A 15,219-nucleotide genomic window follows, 5' to 3' on the forward strand; every position below is an offset into this window, starting at 1 on the left:
ACAACGAGAATCACCTGACTCTGATTGAGAACCGCCTCAGGCAGCCAAGCCTATACTAGACACACCCCTAATCAACCACAATCGCAATGCCTACAAAAAAAACAATAAGACAATACAATAACCCCATGTCACACCCTGGCCTGAACAAATAATTAAAGAAAACACAAACTACTAAGACCAAGGCGTGACACCAGTATATTATTACCTACATCCTCTTTCTCAGGTGAGACCATGGCCAGTATATTATTACCTACATCCTCTTTCTCAGGTGAGACCATGGCCAGTATATTATTACCTACATCCTCTTTCTCAGGTGAGACCATGGCCAGTATATTATTACCTACATCCTCTTTCTCAGGTGAGATAATGGCCAGTATATTATTACCTACATCCTCTTTCTCAGGTGAGATAATGGCCAGTATATTATTACCTTCATCCTCTCTCTCAGGTGAGACCATGGCCCGTATATTATTACCTACATCCTTTCTCAGGTGAGACTATGGCCAGTATATTATTACCTACATCCTCTCTCTCAGGTGAGACCATGGCCAGTATATTATTACCTACATCCTCTCTCTGAGGTGAGACTATGGCCAGTATATTATTACCTACATCCTCTCTCTCAGGTGTGACTATGGCCAGTATATTATTACCTTCATCCTCTCTCTCAGGTGAGACCCTGGCCAGTATATTATTACCTACATCCTCTCTCTCAGGTGAGACCATGGCCAGTATATTATTACCTACATCCTCTCTCTCAGGTGTGACTATGGCCAGTATATTATTACCTTCATCCTCTCTCTCAGGTGAGACCATGGCCAGTATATTACTACCTACATTCTCTCTCTCAGGTGAGACTATGGCTAGTCTATTATTACCTACATCCTCTGTCTAAGGTCAGACTATGGCCAGTATATTATTACCTACATCCTCTTTCTCAGGTGATACTATGGCCAGTGCATTATTACCTACATTCTCTCTCTCAGGTGATACTATGGTCAGTATATTATTACCTACATTCTCTCTCTCAGGTGAGACTATGGCCAGTATATTATTACCTACATTCTCTCTCTCAGGTAAGACCATGATCAGTATATTATTACCTACATCCTCTCTCTCAGGTGAGACCATGGCCAGTATATTATTACCTACTTCCTATTTCTCAGGTGAGATCATTGAGAATATATTACCTAGGTTCTCTCTCCCAGGTGAGACTATGGCCAGTGTATTACCTGCCTCCTCTCTCTCTCTGGTGAGACCATTGCCAGTATTACCTACATCCTCTCTCTCTGGTGAGACCATTGCCAGTATTACCTACATCCTCTCTCTCAGGTTAGACCATTGCCAGTATTACCTACCTCCTCTCTCTCAGGTTAGACCATGGCCAGTATTACCTACCTCCTCTCTCTCAGGTTAGACCATGGCCAGTATTACCTACCTCCTCTCTCTCAGGTTAGACCATGGCCAGTATTACCTACCTCCTCTCTCTCAGGTTAGACCATGGCCAGTATTACCTACCTCCTCTCTCTCAGGTTAGACCATGGCCAGTATTACCTACCTCCTCTCTCTCAGGTTAGACCATGGCCAGTATTACCTACCTCCTCTCTCTCTCTGGTGAGACCATGGCCAGTATTACCTACCTCCTCTCTCTCAGGTTAGACCATGGCCAGTATTACCTTCCTCCTCTCTCTCAGGTTAGACCATGGCCAGTATTACCTACCTCCTCTCTCTCTCAGGTTAGACCATGGCCAGTATTACCTACCTCCTCTCTCTCAGGTTAGACCATGGCCAGTATTACCTACCTCCTCTCTCTCTCAGGTTAGACCATGGCCAGTATTACCTACCTCCTCTCTCTCAGGTTAGACCATGGCCAGTATTACCTACCTCCTCTCTCTCAGGTTAGACCATGGCCAGTATTACCTACCTCCTCTCTCTCAGGTTAGACCATGGCCAGTATTACCTACCTCCTCTCTCTCAGGTTAGACCATGGCCAGTATTACCTACCTCCTCTCTCTCAGGTTAGACCATGGCCAGTATTACCTACCTTCTCTCTCTCAGGTTAGACCATAGCCAGTATTACCAACCTCCTCTCTCTCAGGTTAGACCATGGCCAGTATTACCTACCTCCTCTCTCTCAGGTTAGACCATGGCCAGTATTACCTACCTCCTCTCTCTCAGGTTAGACCATGGCCAATATGTTACCAAGCATCAATTCATTAATGGTTAAATTCATAAACGGTGCATACGTGCTCACTATAATTAACTCAAATTCCATTTAAAAATTGTTATGAAATCTAAATCAGAGTTTATTTGGCATATATACAGGATACAGTGGGGTGTACGGGAATATGACATTGCATTTTACTGTATACTATTGAAGTAACAATTCATTTGATGATTTCCCACACAGTGCCAACAACCTCCAAAGACTGACTCGTCCCTCCTGTCTCACTACTAATAAGAGTTTCTCCAGGAACATCAGTGCAAATGGCTTGGTGGGGAACTTCTGTTCATACAGAATGGCAGACATTATGCTTGTTAGAGTATTTTTCCTGCTGAATCTTGAGAAATTAATATACAATTACATTGGGTTAGAATTAATACTATGAAAACTTGGTTTGGAAAGGCCATTGACACTTGAACTAATACAGTAAGTGATTCCAATACTTTATTTTAAGTCAGTTAAGAACAAATTAGTATTTACAATGACGGCCTATACCACCCAACCCGGACAATACTGGGCCAATTGTGCGCCACCCTATGGGACTCCAAATCACGGCCGGTTGTGATACAGCCTGGATTCAAACCAGGGTGTCTGTAGTGAGGCAGTGATGCAGTGCCTTAGACTGCTGCGCCACTCGGAAGCCCAATACATGTCAGTGATATGATTTTTTTCTCCCATCAGCATCTACACTGCCGTAGTAACAGAATCATGGATGACTTGGACTGTTTGTTGCATGATAAAAGACTGACCACATAAATACATCTCTGTTATGTTAAAATCCCCATAATTCATCATAAAAAAAAAAGAAGTTTTCATACAAAGAAATGGGACAATTACAATGACAACTGAACACTTTAAACAATAAAACACACATGCAAGGTAGGACATATACAGCTATCTCCCAGCTCCCAGGCAAAAAGCCTATATGTTGCCGCAGCGGATCACGGGAGGCAAGTACTTGCCACACAGCAGTTTTGAATGACGACCATGTTGTTAGGTCCCACACCTCCAGGCCACAAACTGTTATGTGCTACTCCCGGTTCCCACCTTTCACACCCTACTAGGAGGTTATCAGAGCAAGTATGACGGCAATGCATCCATACGGCCCTGCCACAGAGGTTCAATTCTCAAATAAGTCAGTGTCACAAAAGTGTCCTTGATGTGGTGCTGTAACCATGTAAACATGTGTCATGCTAATGTACCATTCTGTGACATGATGGCCAATAGTACACCAATATGTCATGCAGATGTGCCATTGTTTACTTGACTGACCACACTAGTTTTCCATTCAGTCGTTCTGGTGGGTAGTTAACACTAAGGAAGAATCAAAGCTGTATCTAGACAGGCAATATGCGGAACAGGCAAATATAGCTAACTATTTTGGTTGATTACCAACAAAATTATTATTGAATCACAAAGCATAACAGAAAATGCATACAGCACCCTCTAAATCAGACCGTCCCCACCCATATCTCCCTGAGAAATACATGTTTGTGTGATGTTACCGTACCAAATATATAGCTAGATGCATTTTTTGGGGGGGTCCTGGGCCAAAAATCCTGTTCACCACCTAGCTAACTAGCATTATCATCTACATGCGAAACAATCTGCATATCTAGCTGAAATAAAGGCATTGGGCATCTTGTAGGATTTATGCAGTGTAGCTACATGATGCCATCGTTAGATTCCTTTGAGTACAAAACGGTCTAGATACAGAAGATGTTAGTTAGCTTGCTAAGTAGCCTTGTTAGCTAGCTTGAACATTGAACACTCTAAGGTTAGCAGCTAACATAGTTAGCAGGCTAAACATGTAACCCAACTCTTACCTAACATTACCCACCATGACAACGGTGGCCATCTGGGAGTCACTATTCCACCTTTCAAAATGTATTCACATTTTTCTGGAGTTTATGGATTGGTCATGAGCCTTCTTTTTCTCGCCTCTTTGTCTCTTTTGGGGTCGAGTTGATTCAGATCCAAGAACCGAGAATGATGCTTGTTGGCTTCACCTGCTTCACCTGGTTTGTTTCTGGCGGCTGTAATGTTAGGTTGCAAGTGACTTTCACTTTCTCTCCAGCTCTGGGGCAGCAGGGTCATTCGAGTTAACAGGATTAACACAAAGACACTCCTAGCCTAGAAGGCCAGCCCAAGATGACTCAGGGCTCAACCCCCTTGTTTTCATTCAAAGTGAAAACACAACAAAAGAAGTGGGGAGCATTGGGTCGCCCACAACCTGCTGATTTCTGATTGAAGATTATGCTTTTGGATTTGAGGGTGTGTATGGTAGAATGGATTTGGACATTTACAGTGTGTCCTGTCTCTGTGGTGTTAGTAGGGCAAAGGCCAGCAGGTTATGTCCTGTCTCTGTGTGTCAGTGGTACAATGACAGGCAGGTTGTTAATAACTTAACAGATGTCCTGTCTCTGTGTGTCAGTGGTACAATGACAGGCAGGTTGTTAATAACTTAGCAGATGGGTAATAATGCAGGACTACTACATTTTCATGTCATCTTCATGCAGCTGCAGCACAGGAGTAATGGGTTAAGGTCTCATACTATATTGAAAGTGCACACAACACATTTGTTGCCCTCACAAACAGACAGGTCATATAGAACCAATTTGACATCATTGCCAGACCCATTAGGAAGTGTCATGACGTTGGCCTGGGGGATAGGTTTATGACAGTCATAAATACCTCTTCCCCCCCCCCCGTTTCCCTTCTCTAACCTACTGAGGTTACATTAAAAAAAAACTTGGTTAACATAGAGATTCTGGGAACATCAGTATGTGAGGGGAAATGAACTATATTCTGGTAATCCGAACAATTGAATATATGCAGCGGTACTTAATGGATATGATGTCAGTTCGGTTGTCATCTGAGACATTCTCATCAATGATAAGATGACAAACTCTACAGTGGAAAGTCTACACATCAGAGTTATCAGATTGAATATGAAATTATTTGTGATGGGATGAAATGTGATTTTAGCTTCTAAAATTTGAGATTTGGATTTTCATAAGATAGGGCTGCTCAATCAGGGACAAGGGCTATAAAACTTTTCAAACACACCCTCCTCTCCCTTCCTATATAAGCCCTTAACGACAACAGAACTTCCTGTTCCAATGAGGTAGGATGACGATCCTATGTCAGAATGGTTCAGATAAAACTACAGAACGAAGCCAACATCAGCATGAGCTTTGGTAGCGAATGGTATGAACTTTTAACTCTTATTCACAACAGAAGTGATACCTCCTAGCCGTTGAGTTAGCGACCGCAGCTGCAAACGCAGGTTAGAAAGGAACAGACAGAGTATCCCATCTACCACACAACGACGTTACTACAACTTATCCAAGTGACCACCAGAGACATTCTTCAAAAGACAGAGGACTCGGTTTGGCAACAAGGTCTTCCATCTATCACCAACCTACTGAAGCACAGCTCAGAGTAAATTTGATTGTATTTTCCTTTTCTTAATTTAGAATGCATAAGATACTGTATTTACGATAGCACAGCTTCGCCTTTGTTCCTGTCTTCCCGCTCTTTCACTCAACCCAGACCCTTTTCCTTTGTGTAACAAGCTGTCAAATCTGTTCCCAGGGACGTTTTCCTTTATGACGTAAAGAATTATCCAGGTATAATTAATTCTTTGTATCTGTAGTTCTGTTTGATTGGTTAGGTATTTAGTAAATAAATAATTAAACCCAATTTTGTATTGCTGATTCAAATTGTTAGCCAGGGTTCTTGTTTACAGGCCTCCTGGGCCATATACAGCGTTCCTTACTGAGTTCCCTGAATTCCTATCGGACCTTGTAGTCATGGCAGATAATATTCTCATTTTTGGTGACTTTAATATTCACATGGAAAAGTCAACAGACCCACTCCAAAAGGCTTTCGGAACCATCATTGACTTATTGGGTTTTGTCCAACATTTCTCCAAACCTACTCACTGCCACAGTCATACTCTGGACCTAGTTTTGTCCCGTGGAATAAATGTTGTGGATCTTATTGTTTTTCCTCATAATCCTGGACTGTCGGACCACCATTTTATTAAGTTTGCAATTGCAACAAATAATCTGCTCAGACCCCAACGAAGGATCATCAAAAGCCATGCTATAAACCCAAAGATTCCTTGATGCCCTTCCAGACTCCCTCCGCCTACCCAAGAACGTCAGAGGACAAAAAATCAGTTAACCACTTAACTGAGGAACTCAATTTAACCTTGCGCAATACCCTAGATGCAGTCACACACCTAAAAACAAAAAAACATTTGTCATAAGAAACTAGCTCCCTGGTATACAGAAAATACCTGAGCTCTGAAAAAAGCTTCCAGAAAATTGGAAAGGAAATGGCACCACACCAAACTGGAAGTCTTCCGACTAGCTTGGAAAGACAGTACGGTGCAGTATCGAAGAGCCCTCACTGCTGCTCGATCATCCTATTTTTCCAACTTAATTGAGGAAAACAAGAACAATCCAAAATCTATTTTTGATACTGTGGCAAAGCTAACTAAAAAGCAGCATTCCCCAAGAGAGGATGGCTTTCACTTCAGCAGTGATAAATTCATAAACTTCTTTGAGGAAAAGATCATGATCATTAGAAAGCATATTACGGACTCCTCTTTAAATCTGCGTATTCCTCCAAACCTCAGTTGTCCTGAGTCTGCACACCTCTGCCAGGGCCTAGGATTAAGGGAGACACTCAAGTGTTTTAGTACCATATCTCTTGACACAATGATGAAAATAATCATGGCCTCTAAACCTTCAAGCTGCATACTGGACCTTATTCCAACTAAATTACTGAAAGAGCTGCTTCCTGTGCTTGGCCCTCCTATGTTGAACATAATAAACCGCTATCGATCCACCGGATGTGTACCAAACTCACTAAAAGTGGCAGTAATAAAGCCTCTCTTGAAAAAGCCAAACCTTGACCCAGAAAATATAAAAAACTATCGGCCTATATCGAATCTCCCATTCCTCTCAAACATTTTAGAAAAAGCTATTGCGCAGCAACTCACTGCCTTCCTGAAGACAAACAATGTATACGAAACGCTTCAGTCTGGTTTTAGACCCCATCATAGCACTGAGACTGCACTTGCGAAGGTGGTAAATTACCTTTTAATGGCGTCAGTCTGAGGCTCTGCATCTGTCCTCATTCTCCTAGACCTTAGTGCTGCTTTTGATACCATCGATCACCACATTCTTTTGGAGAGATTGGAAACCCAAATTGGTCTACACGGACAAGTTCTGGCCTGGTTCTGGCCTGGTTTAGATCTTATGATATCAGTTTGTCTCTGTGGATGGTTTGTCCTCTGACAAATCAACTGTAAATTTTGGTGTTCCTCAAGGTTCCATGCATCCTGTTTGCAATAAGGTTCTAAAGTAATACTGCAAAAAATGTGGCAAAGAAATGAACTTTTTGTCCTGAACAGGAAGCGTTATCTTTAGGGCAAATCCAACACAACACATCACTGAGTACCACTCTTCATATGTTCAAGCATGGTGGTGGCTGCATAATGTTAGGTGTATGCTTGTCATTGGAAAGGACTAGAGAGTTTTTTAGGATAAATAAACGGAATAGAGCTAAGCACTGGCAAAATTCTAGAGAAGAACTTGGTTCAGTCTGCTTTCCAAAAGACACTGGGAGACAAATTCACCTTTCAGCATTACCTAAAACACAAGGCCAAATATACACTGGAGTTGCTTACCAAGACGGCATTGAATTTTCCTGAGTGGCCTAGTTACAGTTTTGAATTAAATTGTCTTGAAATTCTATGGCAAGACCTGAAAATGGCTGTCTAGCAATGATCAAAAACCAACTTGACAGAGCTTGAAGAATTCCTTTAAGAATAATGGGAAATAATGGGAAATAATCGCTGCCAAAGGTGATTCTAACCTGTATTGACTCAGGAGGTTGAATAATTTTCTAATCAAGATATGTTAGTGTTTAATTTTCCATTCATAAAAAAAAACTTTAAAATGTTCTTCCACTTTGACATAACAGAGTATTTTGTGAAGATCTTAGTCAGTAAAATTCCAATTAAATCTATTTTAATCCCACTTTGTAACACAGCAAAATGTGGAAATGGTCAAGGGGGTGTGAATGCTTTCTGAAGGCACTGTAAATCACAGTGTCAAGTAAGAAACGGTTGGGTCGACATGGTCATGGTGGTGTAAGCTTTGGGTTGTAGTCCTGGCCTTTGGCCGTGCTGTCTGTGGCCCTCATGTGTGTCCGTATGGTATGTGGAGCAGAGATCAGGATAAAACCCTGGTTAAGCCGAGGTCCATGGCTGACGATGGAGAAGGGAGAATCCCCTCCCGGTCCAGATGTCACCATCCTGCTCTGACAGCTGACTTGCTGGCTGCTGCCCACCCATCCGCCCTGACAGACCCCTCACTAACCCACGTATGAACATACCACTTTGTTTTATAATCTACCTCTGGGATACAGTATACTATACGGTAACCATCCCATCGAGTGTTTGCTGATTTAAACATTGTGTTGCCATGTGCTGAGACCAGCGACAACACTAAGTTCCGCCTCTCTCTCTGACATGCCAAAACTGGGCCAAATCCATGTCAAAGCTATCAGATTCTTCTCATACGCATGGTTTCAAATGCTGTTCTACAGAAACCCATGAAAGCTATAGTTGTAAAGCATCTGACTTTTATACGTTTTCAGTGGAGCTAAAGTATTGATTGAAGTGACAGTGTTGGTGCCAAACAAACTGAAGGTACTGCTAAACTGAATGTACCCTTATTAAGTTCTTTGAATGAGCCCTGAGGGACTTCTTTTGCCCAAACTCCAACTTTGTGGTTTCACTTTGCCAAGGCTGCATCACAGAACCCCAAACCTGATTCATATAAATGAATCATGCCCACTCCAAGCTGTTCAAATGGAATTAGAGATGTTCTTTATATTTTGACGTGGACAGCCATGGCATCGATATCTAATTGCAATAAACAGCACATCAATTCTCAGGAATGGGATTTAAGGTTGTAGTTGTAATTGTGAAATATTATGTACGACACAACAAGCGTGAATAGATGGCAATTAGGCTACTACATTTTTTTCCCATTACAAATCACACATGCACACACACATTCTCACAGATGCACACTCATACGATCTAAGGTGGGTGTCAGAGAGAGAGAGAGAGAGAGAGAGAGAGAGAGAGAGAGGAGAGAGAGAGAGAGAGAGAGAGATAGAGAGAGAGAGAGAGAGAGAGAGAGAGAAAGACACCGCTCTGCTCCCCCAGCCAGGCAACATTGTGTCAGTTTTCCTTTTCAACAGCGACAGGAAGTTAGACAAGGTGCACACAGCACTGCACCCTGAATACAAATGGGGACCGACCGGAGTCTCTGTTGCCCGTGAAGCAGTACAGCGGCAATAAACTTCTGGAGGAGAACGACACTGACTGAAGCCAGCCTCTAAATTCCCCTTTAAAATATCACCGGAGACCTCTACCCCCTGCTACGTGAGTGCTGCAGTGGCATACTGTAACATACACACCAGGCAGCAAACACATATAACTGTTACAGTTCATGTGTTTCTCAACATGGTGCCCTAATTATTCCCTACTTTATGAGGGCCATATATCACTGGAAAAGGATTACGTGACGACGCAGCGTCGTTGGTTCTGGGTGGAATTTACTACTTCTTTGACGTTGGCTCGATTGCTCTGGTATGAGGCCACCTTCCCCCTGCAGTAAATTGTTTACTGCTCAGTGTGTGCTTGTCTGGCTTGTCCCTGTGGCTTGATCAATTTGCATCTCATGCATGTGTGTCTTGTTTGTTTGTTCAGGTGTAAAGGCCCCTTGTCATTTTACCAACCTTCTGTCTCCACCTCCCTCCTATCCCCCTTCTCCATGCCCTTTCTCCACTCAGAGTTGAGGGAAGTGTTGCTGTGTGGAGGGACAGGGGGAGACTGGGTGAGGATGGGGTGAGGACTGATAGCTCTACCATTTCATTAAGTTGATCAGCTCTGAGTGTCGTGGGGCAGGCTGGACAGCTGACGAAGCAGCAGCTAACCCTGAGACAAGAGCTCTGGATGTCATTGGAGACACACTGGGATGGGAGGGAACAAACAGCCAGCTAATGGGACTTGGTGCGTGGTCTCCTAGTTTGGCTCAGACCAGAGTGCACATTTCACAACTGACCAATGAGGACAGTTGTTTTAGACTGGAACCAACTTTTTCTTTCTCCCTACAGACTCACCTTCAGCATGTATGTGTAACTGATGTGTAATGGCTAGCTAGTTAGCGGGGTGCGCACTAATAGCGTTTCAATCTATGACATCACTCGCTCTGAGACTTTGAAGTAGTTACTTTTGTGGAGCGATGGGTGATGATGCTTCGAGGGTGGCTGTTGTCTATGTGTGCAGAGGGTCCCTGGTTTGAGCCAAGGTAGGGGCGAGGAGAGGGACGGAAGCTATACTGTTTCATATGCACAGATTAGGTGCACATGCACGCACCATTAAAGCAGGACAAACACCCAGTGGAGAATGCTGTGATTATCCTCATGTTTGTGCTCTATGAGACTAAACTACACAGCTACAGAGAAAGATAAGTGTAAACATTGGCGAACCCTTTCTGTGTGCAGTGCTGTGTGTGTAATAGTGGTTGAGTGCGACTGTGTGATGTAGTGGAGGAAGGCTGGATTAAGCCCAGCATCGGTTAAAAACATCTCGGCTTGATTGCTGATTTGATTTATTCTCTAGGTGACCTACTGTACGCCCCTCCCCCAGTCCCGTGTCCTTCAGGGTTTAACCCTATGTTGCCCTGCTCTATAGTGTCACTCAGGGTTGGGGACGTCAGGATATTTTCAACCCTAAAAGCCTTTTTTTTTAAAGGACTCCAAAAACAATATACAAGTAGACAGGTGAGGTATTGTACATTTTGGTCTCCCATGGTAGGATGGATCGAATGAGTGTGTGTGCCTCTGTTCGTTGGTGAGTCAGAAAGTGTGTGTGTGTTGTGTGTGTATGTATGTGTGCATGTGCGTGTGGGTGCTTGTGGGTGCTTGTGCTTTTGCAATAGTGTGTGTGTGTGTGTGTGTGTGTGTGTGTGTGTGTGTGTGTGTGTGTGTGTGTGTGTGTGTGTGTGTGTGGGTGTGTGTGTGTTTTAGCGTCAGTGTGTGAGTGAGTGCTTGTGTGTGTGTGTGTGTGTGTGTAAGCACGCACGTGTGTGTGCATCTGTGTGTGTGTGTGTCTATTCCATGCTGTGTGATGGACCAGTTCTAGAAGAGGAGAGCCAGCATACCCAGGGATCAATGCATCTGTTCCCCTGTCACACAGAGCCTTGCTACCAACGACGATGGGACGATCTCATCTGCTAACCCTCTCCCCCCAACACACACACACACACACACACACACACACACACACACACACACACACACACACACATGCACACGCGCACACACACACACACAGACACACACACACACACACACACCCTTATTCACTATACATCTCATCAGGGAAACCACGATATGGAAGGAATAACATAATGAACAGCCATTTTTCACTGGAACAACCGGTGCTAAGCTGTCTACTGTTTATAATACATTATTTAATTCTGCTCACACATTTTTCTCTCCCAAGTGAAACTCACAGAGAAAAGGTAGACACAGTAATGCATAATGCCAATGTACTATGTTGGCATACAAATCTCCAACCTGTTAGGCAGGTAATGCTTGGCCATGCATGGAACTAGACAATCTGCCTTGGTTAGAACCAGGCTCACACACACTCTAGCTGGTCTAAAAATACCACAGGTATTAGGAAATGGTCTCGGAAGCACTGAGGTGAAATGCCTCCCCCAAAAATGATAAAACCGGGCGGTTGATCTTTTTTTCTTAATGTCTTTTTTCAGAGCAGTGCCACTGTCTTACAGGAAACCCTAACGGGGTCCATACAGTGTATATGGATATCCACGTTGACAAGTTCTCCCTGCTTGGGGTCTGACCTTGAATGTTGTTGTGGATACGGTCATTGTAGTTTGAATAACGTGGTCCGTTTAACAATCACATTTCAACAATCAATTTAACAAGCAAATTGTGAACAATTTGACATGTGTCTCAAATGAAAGTGACTGAACATATCCTGTGTAGGAGGTTGAGAAACAGAGATAGAACATTTGGGATTGATAACTGTGTCCACACCGGAGTACACTTTTGAAATGCCCTTCAAGACAGGGCTGAATGATAGACACTGTCCTCACAAACTATGCCATCAAGGCACTTTCTAATACATATTTCTCTCTCTCTCCCTCTCTGTCTTTCTCTTCTCTCTCCCTCTTTCTCTCTCTTTCTTTCATTCATTCATTATTTCATTCTTCATCTTTCTCTTCTTCCTTCAGTTGAAATACAAACGCAGGGTGGGAGTGCCATAACAGAAGACAATTGACAGGTAGAGTTTGTCTACAGAACGTCAAGGAACTGCTCTGTATTCATGAAACTAAAGCACTGGGATGGATGCTAGTATAATTACAGAAGTCTCATTCACTCCCCTGTCCCACAGGACCAAAGTCACTTCTCAGTGGCAATTCAATTTCTCTGGCAGTTTCAGCATGCAGTGTACAACTGCAGTTCTTCTCAGCTGTTCTGTTTTTCCTGTTTATAGATGAATCAATCAACTTTGGCAAATCCTCTGTGACACTGTGAATTAAAGCACAGCCACAGACACACAGGTACAGTCATACTGCCACACGGTCACACAGCCAACAGCCAGTCCTTTGACGCCTTACACAGGTCCTGTGATCTAGTCCCCACAGTTCATAGTAAACTGTTTATTTAGTTCCAACTTCCAAGCATACATTACATTTCATCTGACTTGAGTGGGAGGAGGATGGGTCTGCTATTTACACCGCAAAACAAACACATGTAGCACCTGTGACAAAGCAGCAGCCTCCTCACTTCTGAGATACATTACAATATTGACAGCAGCCCGTTGCAATCACATTTGTTTTTGGAATTATTTCTATCCAGCCGACCCCTCTCTGTCCGGTACAAGCAGGCAGTCTGAGACAGTAAAGTGCGGTGGGTCTGGGTACAGCTCTAGGCTAGACAGTGGTAGGGGAAGGGAAAGGGAAGGTGATCCATTACCTGTGTTGGCAATCCGCATCCAGCCCTGGCTCCCACCGGCTCATTCCGTGGCTTCAGCTGTCCTGCTTCTCTGTTTTCCCTTGTCTCCCTTCCCTCACTCCCCCGCTCCCTTCCTTTCGGCACTTGTTGGAGTCTATTTCAGTAGCAACAGAGGAGCCCGCTGCGACCGTGGCATGGTTTCCAGCACTTTGGCAGAAGGTCACATTATCTCTTGCTGGTAAGGGAGGTGGGGGGGGGGGATAGAGTGATAGAGGGTGATTGAAGAAAGCAGGTGCCAGAGGAAAGAAGGAACAACTAATAAACAGAATGAGGCAGTCCACGGCCGTAGTGACAGGCTAATTTCCAGTGTAAGGCGTGAGGATAGAAGTTGGAACAGCTAGCCCCAGAGAGGTTTGTTACGGTAACAGCAAGTCCCAGAGCGTTGTGCGAGGTGGGCTGTGTCTGTATGTGAGTATGTGTGTGCTCAATAGGGCAGAGAGCGTATATATGTACTCATTGTTATGAAGCATACCGAATAGGTGTGTGTGTGTGTGTGTGTGTGTGTGTGTGTGTGTGTGTGTGTGTGTGTGTGTGTGTGTGTGTGTGTGTGTGTGTGTGTGTGTGTGTGTATGTGTACAATTTCCGTGTCTTGGCTGGTCTTCAGCAGCCTCTCACCTCTGATAACACATCTAATCTGTATCCACTTCCTGGCCAAGAGAAAATATCTCAGAAGTGGCCCAATGACGCAGAGTTAAAGCCATAAAAAATCGACAAGTGGTCGATTCAGTGAAATTCTTCACGTCTTCCGACAGTCAAGACTGCGCCCGACGCCCTCTTCCTTCTCTTACTGTCCACTGCTGTCTCGCCCAGTTGAAATAAACAGATGTACTCCATCTTTTTGATGACACACTCATCGACTATATGTTAATTTCTCATTGAATTCATGTCTGCAGGATAACCTGAGCCTCCGGTTGCTCCCCCTGCTCTCCAGCAGCACGCTGGCCCCTCCATTAAGTAAGACACAGTGCTGTCCAGATGCTGGGCTTGGGTCTGCTAGCTCCAACGCCCACAGACAGATGGCCCAGACAGAGGACAGCAGCAGCAGGTCAGACGGTGAGCTTCCAAATCGCTCTTGATGCAGGTTGTTGCATGGATCCCTGAAACCTTTAGTGGCCGTGTTCAATGCACTTGTTGTTCCCGTGTCCCCCTTCCTCTTCTTGCACCTGTGTCCCTCCTTCCCCCTGTGTTGCCTGTAGCCTCTTTACTCTGTCCCGTCGTAATCCTGGCTTCTACACTCCATGTCACAGGAAGGGCTTGTGAGTCCTAATCATTATGTAGTAAGGATTTATCCTTTGATTCTCTCTCTCCCTCCATCTCTCTCTCACTCACTCACTCTCCCTCCCTGCTTACTATTTCTCTACCCCTCCCCTCGGTCTCTCCCTCCCGACTGCTCGGCGCTGCCCGATATCTGCAACTCATTTAACATGACTCCATATCCTTTCTGTCTGTCTGTCTGTCTGTCTGTCTGTCTCTGTCTGTCTGCCTGCCCTAGTGACAGTTGATCTCCTAGCATGGAGTGGGAGGCTTTTATTCCCACCTTAACAGCTGCTGTCTGTCTGTCTGTCTGTCTCTCTCTCTCTCTCTCTCTCTCTCTCTCTCTCTCTCTCTCTCTCTCTCTCTAGTCCCACAGTACAATGTATCTTTCATTCATTGAGTTCTGTCTGTCTTTCTGCTGCTGACTCCATCACATCAACAAGTCTAGCACTTAAATGCTCACCTGGAAAACATGGTATGCCTTACCTTCTCTCTACCTCTCCTCTCTCTCCCTCACTTAAACTCTCTCATGTCTCTCCTATGCTTTCTCCCCCTAACTATATTTTCATTTCTCCCTCTCTTCTCTCTCCTATATATTT

The 15,219-nt window shown here is 44.1% G+C and overlaps 1 protein-coding gene across 2 annotated transcripts in view; it reads right to left on the minus strand.

The window, feature by feature from the left end:
- Window positions 1-14,755, minus strand: part of LOC109892015 (glutamate receptor ionotropic, NMDA 2C) — a 111,085-nt gene extending 96,330 nt beyond the window's left edge. Inside the window, exon 1 of one of the 2 annotated variants that reach the window (XM_031827798.1) lies at window positions 13,328-14,755. The gene's annotated coding sequence lies outside the window, so the exon portion shown is untranslated. The remainder of the gene's footprint in view (window positions 1-13,327) is intronic. The other variant, XM_031827800.1, reaches the window with a different exon arrangement.
- Between the last annotated feature and the right edge of the window lie 464 nt (window positions 14,756-15,219).

This window comes from Oncorhynchus kisutch, linkage group LG6, assembly GCF_002021735.2.
Source record: "Oncorhynchus kisutch isolate 150728-3 linkage group LG6, Okis_V2, whole genome shotgun sequence".
NCBI lineage: Eukaryota > Metazoa > Chordata > Actinopteri > Salmoniformes > Salmonidae > Oncorhynchus > Oncorhynchus kisutch.